General features: G+C 36.0%; 1 protein-coding gene, 1 long non-coding RNA gene and 1 pseudogene across 3 annotated transcripts in view; 2 read left to right on the top strand and 1 right to left on the bottom strand.

Annotated features, from left to right (window-relative positions):
• The window catches only part of LOC107704060 (gephyrin-like), a 325,183-nt gene that overhangs the window by 89,488 nt on the left and 226,590 nt on the right, over positions 1-9,105 (top strand). The gene's annotated exons all lie outside the window — the stretch shown is intronic.
• The window catches only part of LOC107704061 (alpha-(1,6)-fucosyltransferase-like), a 107,437-nt pseudogene that overhangs the window by 19,661 nt on the left and 78,671 nt on the right, over positions 1-9,105 (top strand).
• The window catches only part of LOC107704062 (uncharacterized), a 30,897-nt gene continuing 23,472 nt past the window's right edge, over positions 1,681-9,105 (bottom strand). Inside the window, exon 4 of the long non-coding RNA XR_001635904.1 lies at positions 1,681-1,692. This is a non-coding gene — a long non-coding RNA (uncharacterized LOC107704062). The remainder of the gene's footprint in view (positions 1,693-9,105) is intronic.

Raw genomic sequence — 9,105 nt, 5'->3', positions numbered from 1 at the left:
AACAAAAATATATTACGGTTTCCACAAAAATATTAAGCAGCACAACTGATTTCATAATTAATATTGATAAGAATTGTTTTTTTTGTGACACTGAAGAGTTTTAAAATATAAAAAAAATAGAAAGTCATTTTAAATTGTGAAATATTATTATAATATTACTGTTTGCACTGTATTTTTGAACAACTAAACGCAGCCTTGGTGAACATAGAAAATTATCTGTTGGGCCACAACAACAAACTTTTTTATGAATGATTTTTACAATTTGCGTCCAGTCGAATTTGCAGCTGTTTTGTTTTATTTCTTTTAATGTTTATAATGTTTATATATATATTTATTTATTTATTTAATGTTATTTTTTAACTGTTTAACTTTTATTTTATTTCCTTTATTTCCAGTTTAGTGTAGTTTGTTTTTCATCTATAGTTTAGATTTCATTTCATCTTTATTTAAATTATCACAAATGTTTTTAATAATTTTCGTTTTACTTAACGATAATAACCCTAAATGGTGCATCCCTAATATGCCTTGTTTTTGCCCATGTTTCCGTCATGGTTAAAACAATCCTAGAATGCACTGTGAAGATCTCTGTGAAAATGTTAATAGATAGCAGATCTTCTGGGGAAAAAAAATATGTTTGATGATGCAAAACTTTCCGGCACGATGCTATGGGTTTTTTTTATTGGTTGTTAGTGCGTTGCTATGTGATTGCTAGGGCGTTCTGGGTGGTTTCTTATTGGCTAAAGTCAAAAGAGCCCACCCACATGTCTCTGTGATTTCTGGTCGCTATAGATATGTCTTGATTTGAGGTTAATTCTTGTCTAGATCACTGACACTAAATATGAGTAACACTAATAATGATTCTTGCCTTAGCAAACAGCACTAAATACACTGTTAAGCCACAGGCCAAGCTCTAATGCAGGCTTTAAGTTGGAATAAGGCAGAATGTTGAAATGTCTTTGATAAGTTCTCACTGTGCTCATGAGCCTAATTATGCAGATTGTCTTGATCCATAAATTTGACATCTCCAGAAGACTCTCATCTTCTTACATGTGTTTAAATAAACAGTGGAAATCGCTGCACGGCGGCGGTTACTGTTATTCATCTTCTTGATTCACCCTCCTCTTCAAAGCGCCGTGTTTGAAAGGCCTTTTCACTGTTTTAAGTAACGGCGGTTATCCCAGAATCCCTCTTTCATCTGCGGATGAAAAGAGCAAAACGAAGGGCCACTCGCTTTTTACACTTTTAGCTCATTTTTACTGTGCTTTAAAGCGATAGTGCACTCAAAAATGAAAATTTGCTGTTAATTTACTCACCCTCGGGACATCCGAGATATAGGTGACTTTTTTCTTCAGTAGAAGAGTAAAGAACATTTTTAGCTGAGACCGTGGTCCTTGGCGATTCATAACATGCAAGTCCATGGCTACCAGCATGTTGAGAAACAAAAAAGCATATAAGGTAACACAATATTAATTCCCGTGGCTCCTGACGATATATTGAGGTATTATGAAGCGAAATGATCGGTCTGTGCAAGAAACTGAACATTATTTACAACATTATCACCCAGAGCCTCAGGCAAACGGTCTGAAGTGATGTCCGATTCACAAACGAATCATTCTTTTGAACTGATTCTTTTTAGTGAACTAGTTGAACCAGTTCACCAAATCGGACTGAGTCATCTGAAACAGTTCACGGCTCGAGCAGCACAGATCTACAAGTTACTCAATCAAAACTCACTTTCGGACGCCTGACAGTCATTCCGACTCTAAATGTCTGTATCCGCCGTATCTGATCCTATGATGAATGAACTGATTCAGTGCTCCAGTTCCTCCAACAATCACTGAACTGAGGAAATAGTTCGACTTGAGCCGAAGACCGATGAGCCGCAGATACAGTATGTGCATGCGTGAACTGAGAGCTTGAATGAAGGGACATAATGAAAGTTTTTATGGTTTCTCATTGTTTATGTATGAAAAACATCCACATTTCACATCATTATTGGGTGCTTTAATAATGTAATTGTGTATACATTACGTCATTGCGTGATGACATGAACAAACTATTTAGAGAACCAGTTAACGGAAAAGAATCGGACTTCCCCATTTGCTTGAGGCTCTGGATTACAGGTAATAATGTTGTAAATAATGTTCAGCTTCTTGCACAGACCGATCGTTTCACTTCATAAGACCTCAATATATATCATCAGGAGCTACAGGTATTAATGTTGTTTTGCCTGCATACGTTTTTTGACTCTCTCAGTGCGGTAGCCATTGACTTGCATTTTCTGAATCCTCAAGGACCACAGTTTCAGCTAAAAATCTTCTACTCAAGAAACAAACTCACCTACATCTTGGATGGCCTGATGGTGAGTACAGTAAATTAACAGCAAATTTTCATTTTTGGGTGAACTATTAATTTAAGCTTACTTGCAAGGTTTTTGACACACAGAGGATCTGTTATTAACCTTCGTGGTCCATGCTTGCCGAAATAACATGAACCAGAAACTTGAAGTTGAGCTCTTTAGACTGTGGTCAGTAACCTAGTAATACCCTAAACCATGCAAAATGCACAGGCAAGCATGCATTTTCTTTAGAGTGTGTAAAAATCCATTAATATTGTGTTGTAGGCCTCCACAGACAAGACTCTTTTTAGCTGCATTGATTTTAAAAGGCTTAGAGATTTATGTTTTAACTGCTTCCTTGAGCATCTCAGCTGTGGCATGCTCCTGTTCTCCTCTATTTTTCCTTTGTTCTCGCTTCTTTAATTAGGCTGCTAGTTTGGATGTTTATCGTCACTGAAACCTTCTCCATGGATAAGGATTGTCTTTAGGATTAGTTGAAGGATGTAGGGTGAGTTTTGTATTAATGTCTTTGTCAGATCGCTGTGCTCGATTTAACTGGGATTAATTGAGCAGCAGTATCACACACTCAGCGTCTGTGTACAGTAGAGACTTCTTGCGTCATCAATATGGAAAACGTCCCACAGAAATGCTGATACTCTCTTTAAAGCAGAAGTTTGGTTTTGCTTTTAAATTCCTAACCATAACATTTAACTGAGAGAATCCTGTTTTTGAAGTCACTTTTATTTTTTGACTGTAATATTGTGAAATATTATTGCAATTTATAATAACTATTTTCTATGTGAATATCTTGTCAAATGTAATTCATTTCTGTGATCAAAGCTGAATTTCCAGCATCATTACTCCAGTCTTCAGTGTCACATGATCCTTCAGATCGTGACTAATGACTAATTTTGTGTTTAAATTTACAAATTCTATAACTTTATAATATTTTATGGTTTTCATGATTTTTTAACAAATATTTTAATATTAAATATCAATCTTTCCTGATCTCTTTCCTTGTGATTTCTATTCCAATGGTAACAAATCACTCTTCAGGATCATGGGTAATGTAGTTCTTCATTAGGAATTTGGCAATTAAACACTTTAAACCAGTGTATTTTACAGGAGTATTTTCCCCATTCATTTTCTCAATAAGGATTTTTAAAAATTATTCACTGAAGAGTTTCAAGCCATGAGCCAAACTAACCAGCTAAGATACTGATTTTGAAGTAGGCCTATAAAATATATTTAGCAAATATTAAAAATATATTTATATTTTAAACGATTAATCATTAATAATGTTAGTACTTTGGAAATTAAACACAGAAGCATATATCATCACTTAACACCCTTACAGCTCATCTTGGATCAGTCTTGAAAGGTTTATATTTTATTGTCATGAATCAATTTCTTTATGGAAACAAATTTACAGGACCTTTACTTTACAAACCTGAATGTTGTGCTTTCATACTCTACAGTGTTATCAACACCTCAACAAAAAAACGGACCGATTCTCCCCGTGAAGTCGGCAACCCAGGTGAAAAAGAAATATATTTAAATTTTGCTTTTTCAGATATGCTTGTGTTTAGCATATTCCTTAAAAGTGTAACTAAGCATATATTTATTACCAAAGTATTTCTAGTATACTTTTTATAAATACATTAAAAGCATGCTTCTGTTTAGCATATTTCTTAGAAGTATAACTAAGCATATATTTAATACAAAAGTACTTCTAGTATACTTTTTAGAAATATATTAAAATGCAATTCAATATATTTTTATTGCACTTCAAATAAGCATGTTGGGAATACAAATGTATTATAAACATACTACTTGAATTTCAAGTATATTTTTAATAAATTTAATACTACGTATTTTTCACCTGGCAATAATCATCCAGAAATCTCCTTCAGCTGAAAGTAGAACGCCCGGATCTGATAGAGCTTAATATAACCGGAGGCCAAACACGAGGTCAGTCTCTCCTGATGTTATTTCATCAGTCACGTCATTCACTGCTGAATTACGGGGTGTTTTGGGGCAGGAAGAGAGAACGCAGAATACTTTCTTACATCTATCTGTACTGTGAACTGTAAAATAAATATCTAGAGAGCAGAATATCAGAGAGATCAGCTGGTGGGCTCTTTTGCCTCGAGGCCAGTAAGAAACCATCTAGCAATGCTGTAGCTGTACACAACTATACTGTATCTCCACAGAGTGACATACAGACACACAGATGGATAAATAAGTAAATAAATAAATAAAAGGACATGTAGAAGGAGGTTCAAACGTCACACAAAGACCTGAGAGTGACAAGACTCTTAACCCTGGTTACTCTTCTAAAAGAGGGTAGATATGTCAGGTATTATAATAAAAACATTATTTTTCCAAAAATAGTCAACATGGTCAAATGTTAATTTTACTTAATTCAACAGATCAGAAAATTTCTGGATCACTGCACTCATGACAGTTCATCTTCAATACTCGTCTTCTGTAGTCTGTGCTCTACTGTACATTACATCACAGATCCGACTGCTTTCTTTATAACACCAGTCATGCGTTCAGCAGATTCAAGTGTTCGTTTTTTCTCCTCTCTGGAATGTTTGAAGCAGGTGGCTATGGATACAAACCTGAAGTGGTTACACTTTCAAGCAGCTGCCCAGTATATCACTATCACAATAAGTTTTTCACATGGATTTAACTGCATTTTTACATTTGATGATGAACATTTGTGGTTTTGATTGTAGTTAGTCAGATGCTACATTGGTCTTCCCAAATGCAGTTGCCTAGCAATTTTATTCACCCAAATGCAATTTTTTTTTTTTACCTTTAATCCCATTGCAAGAGAAACAGTCTTGATGTCAGTATTTGTGCAAAACTGCTTAACAGGCATTTTCCCAGAACGCGTTTGTATTGGTTTTGTGTTTTCTCAGCTTAACTTTGGCAAGAGCTGAGGTACTGTAATCACATTAGACATTCACAAAGCATTTATCCTCTATAATGTGGTTTATTTCAGAGTCAAACAGAATATTTAACTGGAAATAACTGATTGGATCCAACATGGAATTGGATTCCTTAGACTTGGGCCAGTTTAAATAACACAAAGTATCAAAGTTGAGTGTGTGCGTCGTCCTGTAGCAAATCAGCCATATCTACTAACTAGAAGATCACAGAGAAACATTGTAGTAACTACCTAGAACACCCTAGCAACTTTAGATTGACCCCCTAGCCACAACTCAAAATATCCTAGCAACTGCACTGACTGTATCCAATACAACAAGAAAATAAACGTGATTGCATTCGTTCTCTCTTCATTCCACATTCCTTTACTTATGGAGCTGGTGAATTTCTCTTTTTTTCTTGATATTGTTCTCTGTTCATTTCTCCTCTCTCTACTCTTGTAGCTGGTAAATTTCTCTTATTTTCTCTTTTCTGTTCTTCGTTTCCTCTGGCTTTGCATCAATCCATCAATTTCTGTCTTGAATGTATTTTTATCCGGTTTAAACACGTCTACCATTCATGCTGCTCTCTCTCTCTCATCCTTCTTTGTCCACAACTGCAGTCTTTCTTGTCTGGTTTTGTTCATTCAGTCATTGGTCCTCTTGACTTTATTGATCTTTCTGGTGGAGATTCATTGGTCTGTTACTCTTCTCTTCTGGTCTGTTCTTATGTCAGCCAATCAGATTTCAGTTAAGGTTAAATAAAAAAAAAAAATAGCCACCAGTTGGCTAATAGTGTTTTTGATGTATAAAAATGGCTATATATTTGTTTAACTCACAAAATATTAATATTAATTAAATGGACTCTAACTTTGCCCCATTTGTTTCAGTCAAACTGTTATGTTACCATATTGAATTTTGTATTCATTTTACTTTTATGAACTAGTCCTTAGATCTTTTTTTTTTTTTTGTCCAGTGAAAACCAGTGTCGGAAGATACTTTTTTGTGTTTTGTCATGTTTTGTCAAAACCATTCAGCATAAACAAAATCAACATGGCTGTTTCAAGTTAATGAATGGTTATGACCATAGCAATTTTGCTTAAAGTTTCATAACTCTTGAATGCAGTGATCAAATTTGGCAAAAATTGGTGCATCTATGCAATGTATGGATATGAGGAAGCATTCCACATTTGATGATGTTCGGACAAAAGGTGGTGCTATAACAGAGCGTGGACCTGAAATACTGATAAAAATACAGTTTTTGTTTTATGCTCTAGTGATAAGCTTAAAACTGGTTCTTGGTTCTTGTAGAACCACTTCTGTAAATATATGTGTACGCTTTACATCTTGGTTTTGGATTTCTGATTTCCTGTATTTGTCTATCTGTGTTCTTGTATGCAAATTAGGGCTCTAAACACAAGTATCCATAGTAAGCAGTCTTTTTTGCAGGCTTCAGCGCTGGCGTTCAACAGTCTCTTATCTGCCACTTTAGATGTGAAGTGAGCTGCTCTCCGCTACTCTGTGCTGTAGTGGATATCAAATGAATGATCGGAGGATACGAACATGTTCATTTTCATACGCCTCAGCAGATTTTACATTCATATTCTCTGCGCTCAATAGACCACATTATCTCTCCAAAACTTCTCTTGAGTTTCAATGGCTTTTCACATCATTTTTGACCTCTGGTATGTAAATGCTAGAGATTGTGCTGATAAAAAATGTTGCTGCAATCTTGGGAGAGATTTTGGAGGTTTCACTGTATGAGTTTGAGCATTAATGGGTTGTATTCAACACTTTTCCATTTTATGTTTTGGCCCTTTTTGACATTTTTAAGTATTCTTACCATTTCTTATAAGTTTAGTTATTTATGGCTACTGTATTTTCCACCTGTTTTGACATTTAGAATTTGCTGAAACCTTTTTTCAGGCTTCTATGTGAAAGCAAAATTATTTTGGTAATTTTGCAGATTACATGATGATAACATACAGCGGATAAAATAAGTATTGAACACGTCACCATTTTTTCTCAGTAAATATATTTCTAAAGGTGCTGTTGACTTGAAATTTTCACCAGATGTCGGTAACAGCCGAAGTAATCCATACATACAAAGAAAACAAAACAAATAAGTTCAGAAATTAAGTTATGTGCAATAAAATGGAATGACCCAGGGAAAAATTATTGACCACGCTTACTGAAATTTATTTAATACTTCGTACAAAAGCCTTTGTTGGTAATGACAGCTTTACGCCTCCTGTATGGAGTAACTAGTGGCATGCATTGCTCAGGTGTGATTTTGGCCCATTCTTCCACACAGTCTTCAAATCTTGAAGGTTCGGTGGGCCTCTTCTATGAACTCTGATCTCTCCTCGTCCGAGTGGACGCGGGGGTGGGATAGTAACAATTTTAAAGAACTCTCTCTCTGCACGCTGTCGATTGGTCCCTGTAACGGCCTTTTCCAGCTTTGAAGCTCAGTTTATTCACTTAGACTGGAATGGTCCTGTATGTCTAGGGGTGTTTTACCGTCCTCCGCACTCTACTAAGGATTTTATACTGCATTTCACTGAACTGATCGGCAATATTGCCACAAATTACGATCGCTTTCTATTGGTGGGCGACTTTAACATCCATGTCTGCTGTCCGTCTAACCCCTTATCACATGACTTTCTTAATCTCATCGACGCTTTTAATCTATCCCAGTGGATCAATGTCTCTACTCATATTCAGGGACATACGTTGGATCTTGTACTCTCATATGGGCTTGATGTGACTGATATTATGCTCTCAGATTTTATGATCTCTGACCATAAGCCTATATTATTCTCACTGTCTCTTCCAGATCTCTCTCATTTTTCTAATACACCTGTAAATCTTTCTCGTTTATACTCTCCACAGTTTAGCACAAATTTCAACTTGTGCTTTGCTGAATGTTGCTCACAGTTGCACTTGGATCAACCATTATCTGACTTGGATGCTGATCAACATCTTAGCCTCGTGAATTCTGCCTGGCTTAAGGTAGCAAATGCAACTGCCCCCCTTAAGCCTCACAAGCAAAAACCAAAATCTGCACTGTGGCAAAACTCTGATACCCGTCTCCTAAGACAAAACTGCAGAAAGGCAGAACGTAAATGGAAAAAGGACAGGCTGCATATCTCTCTTCAAATGTTCAGAAACTCTCTTACATCTTATCAGACTGCAGCTAAGTCTGCGAAAGCTGCATACTTTTCTAATTTAATTGAAATTAATCATTCTAAACCTAAGGTGTTGTTTTCAATTATTCAATCTGTCACAAATCCTTCAGTTAACACCTTGCCTGTTGCCTCTGATGCTCTCTGTGAAAGCTTCTTGAGATATTTTAGTGACAAAATTATTAACTTAAGGCTTAGCGTCTGCCCCACTTTAACTTTAACTGTCTCTCCAATTATGTCATCTGCCTCTGCATTTTTGGATGTTTTTGAACCTATCAACCTCCAGGAATTGAAGCAAGTGATTGACAAGCTTAAACCTTCATTCTGTTCTAGCGATAGCGACCACCCTTTTGAGAGTGTTAAATGATATTTACCTCTCTACTGATTCCGCAGACTCGGTGGTTCTTATTCTTTTAGATCTATCGGCTGCTTTTGATACCATAGACCACTCCTCACTATTATCTAGATTAGAGTCTTGGGTAGGTCTAAAAGCAAACGTTCTGAAATGGTTTCAGTCATACCTGTCTGACAGAAAGTTTTTAGTGAAGTTGGGTAATTTTTCCTCTTCCCCTGCTCCTCTGACCTGTGGCCTTCCACAAGGCTCTATTTTAGCTCCCTCTCTATTCTCTCTTTACATGTTACCTCT

Source organism: Sinocyclocheilus anshuiensis, unplaced genomic scaffold (assembly GCF_001515605.1).
Source record: "Sinocyclocheilus anshuiensis isolate Anshui unplaced genomic scaffold, SAMN03320099.WGS_v1.1 scaffold534, whole genome shotgun sequence".
NCBI lineage: Eukaryota > Metazoa > Chordata > Actinopteri > Cypriniformes > Cyprinidae > Sinocyclocheilus > Sinocyclocheilus anshuiensis.
Note: the sequence above shows the minus strand (reverse complement) of the source record. Positions and strands in the feature narration are given on the sequence as shown.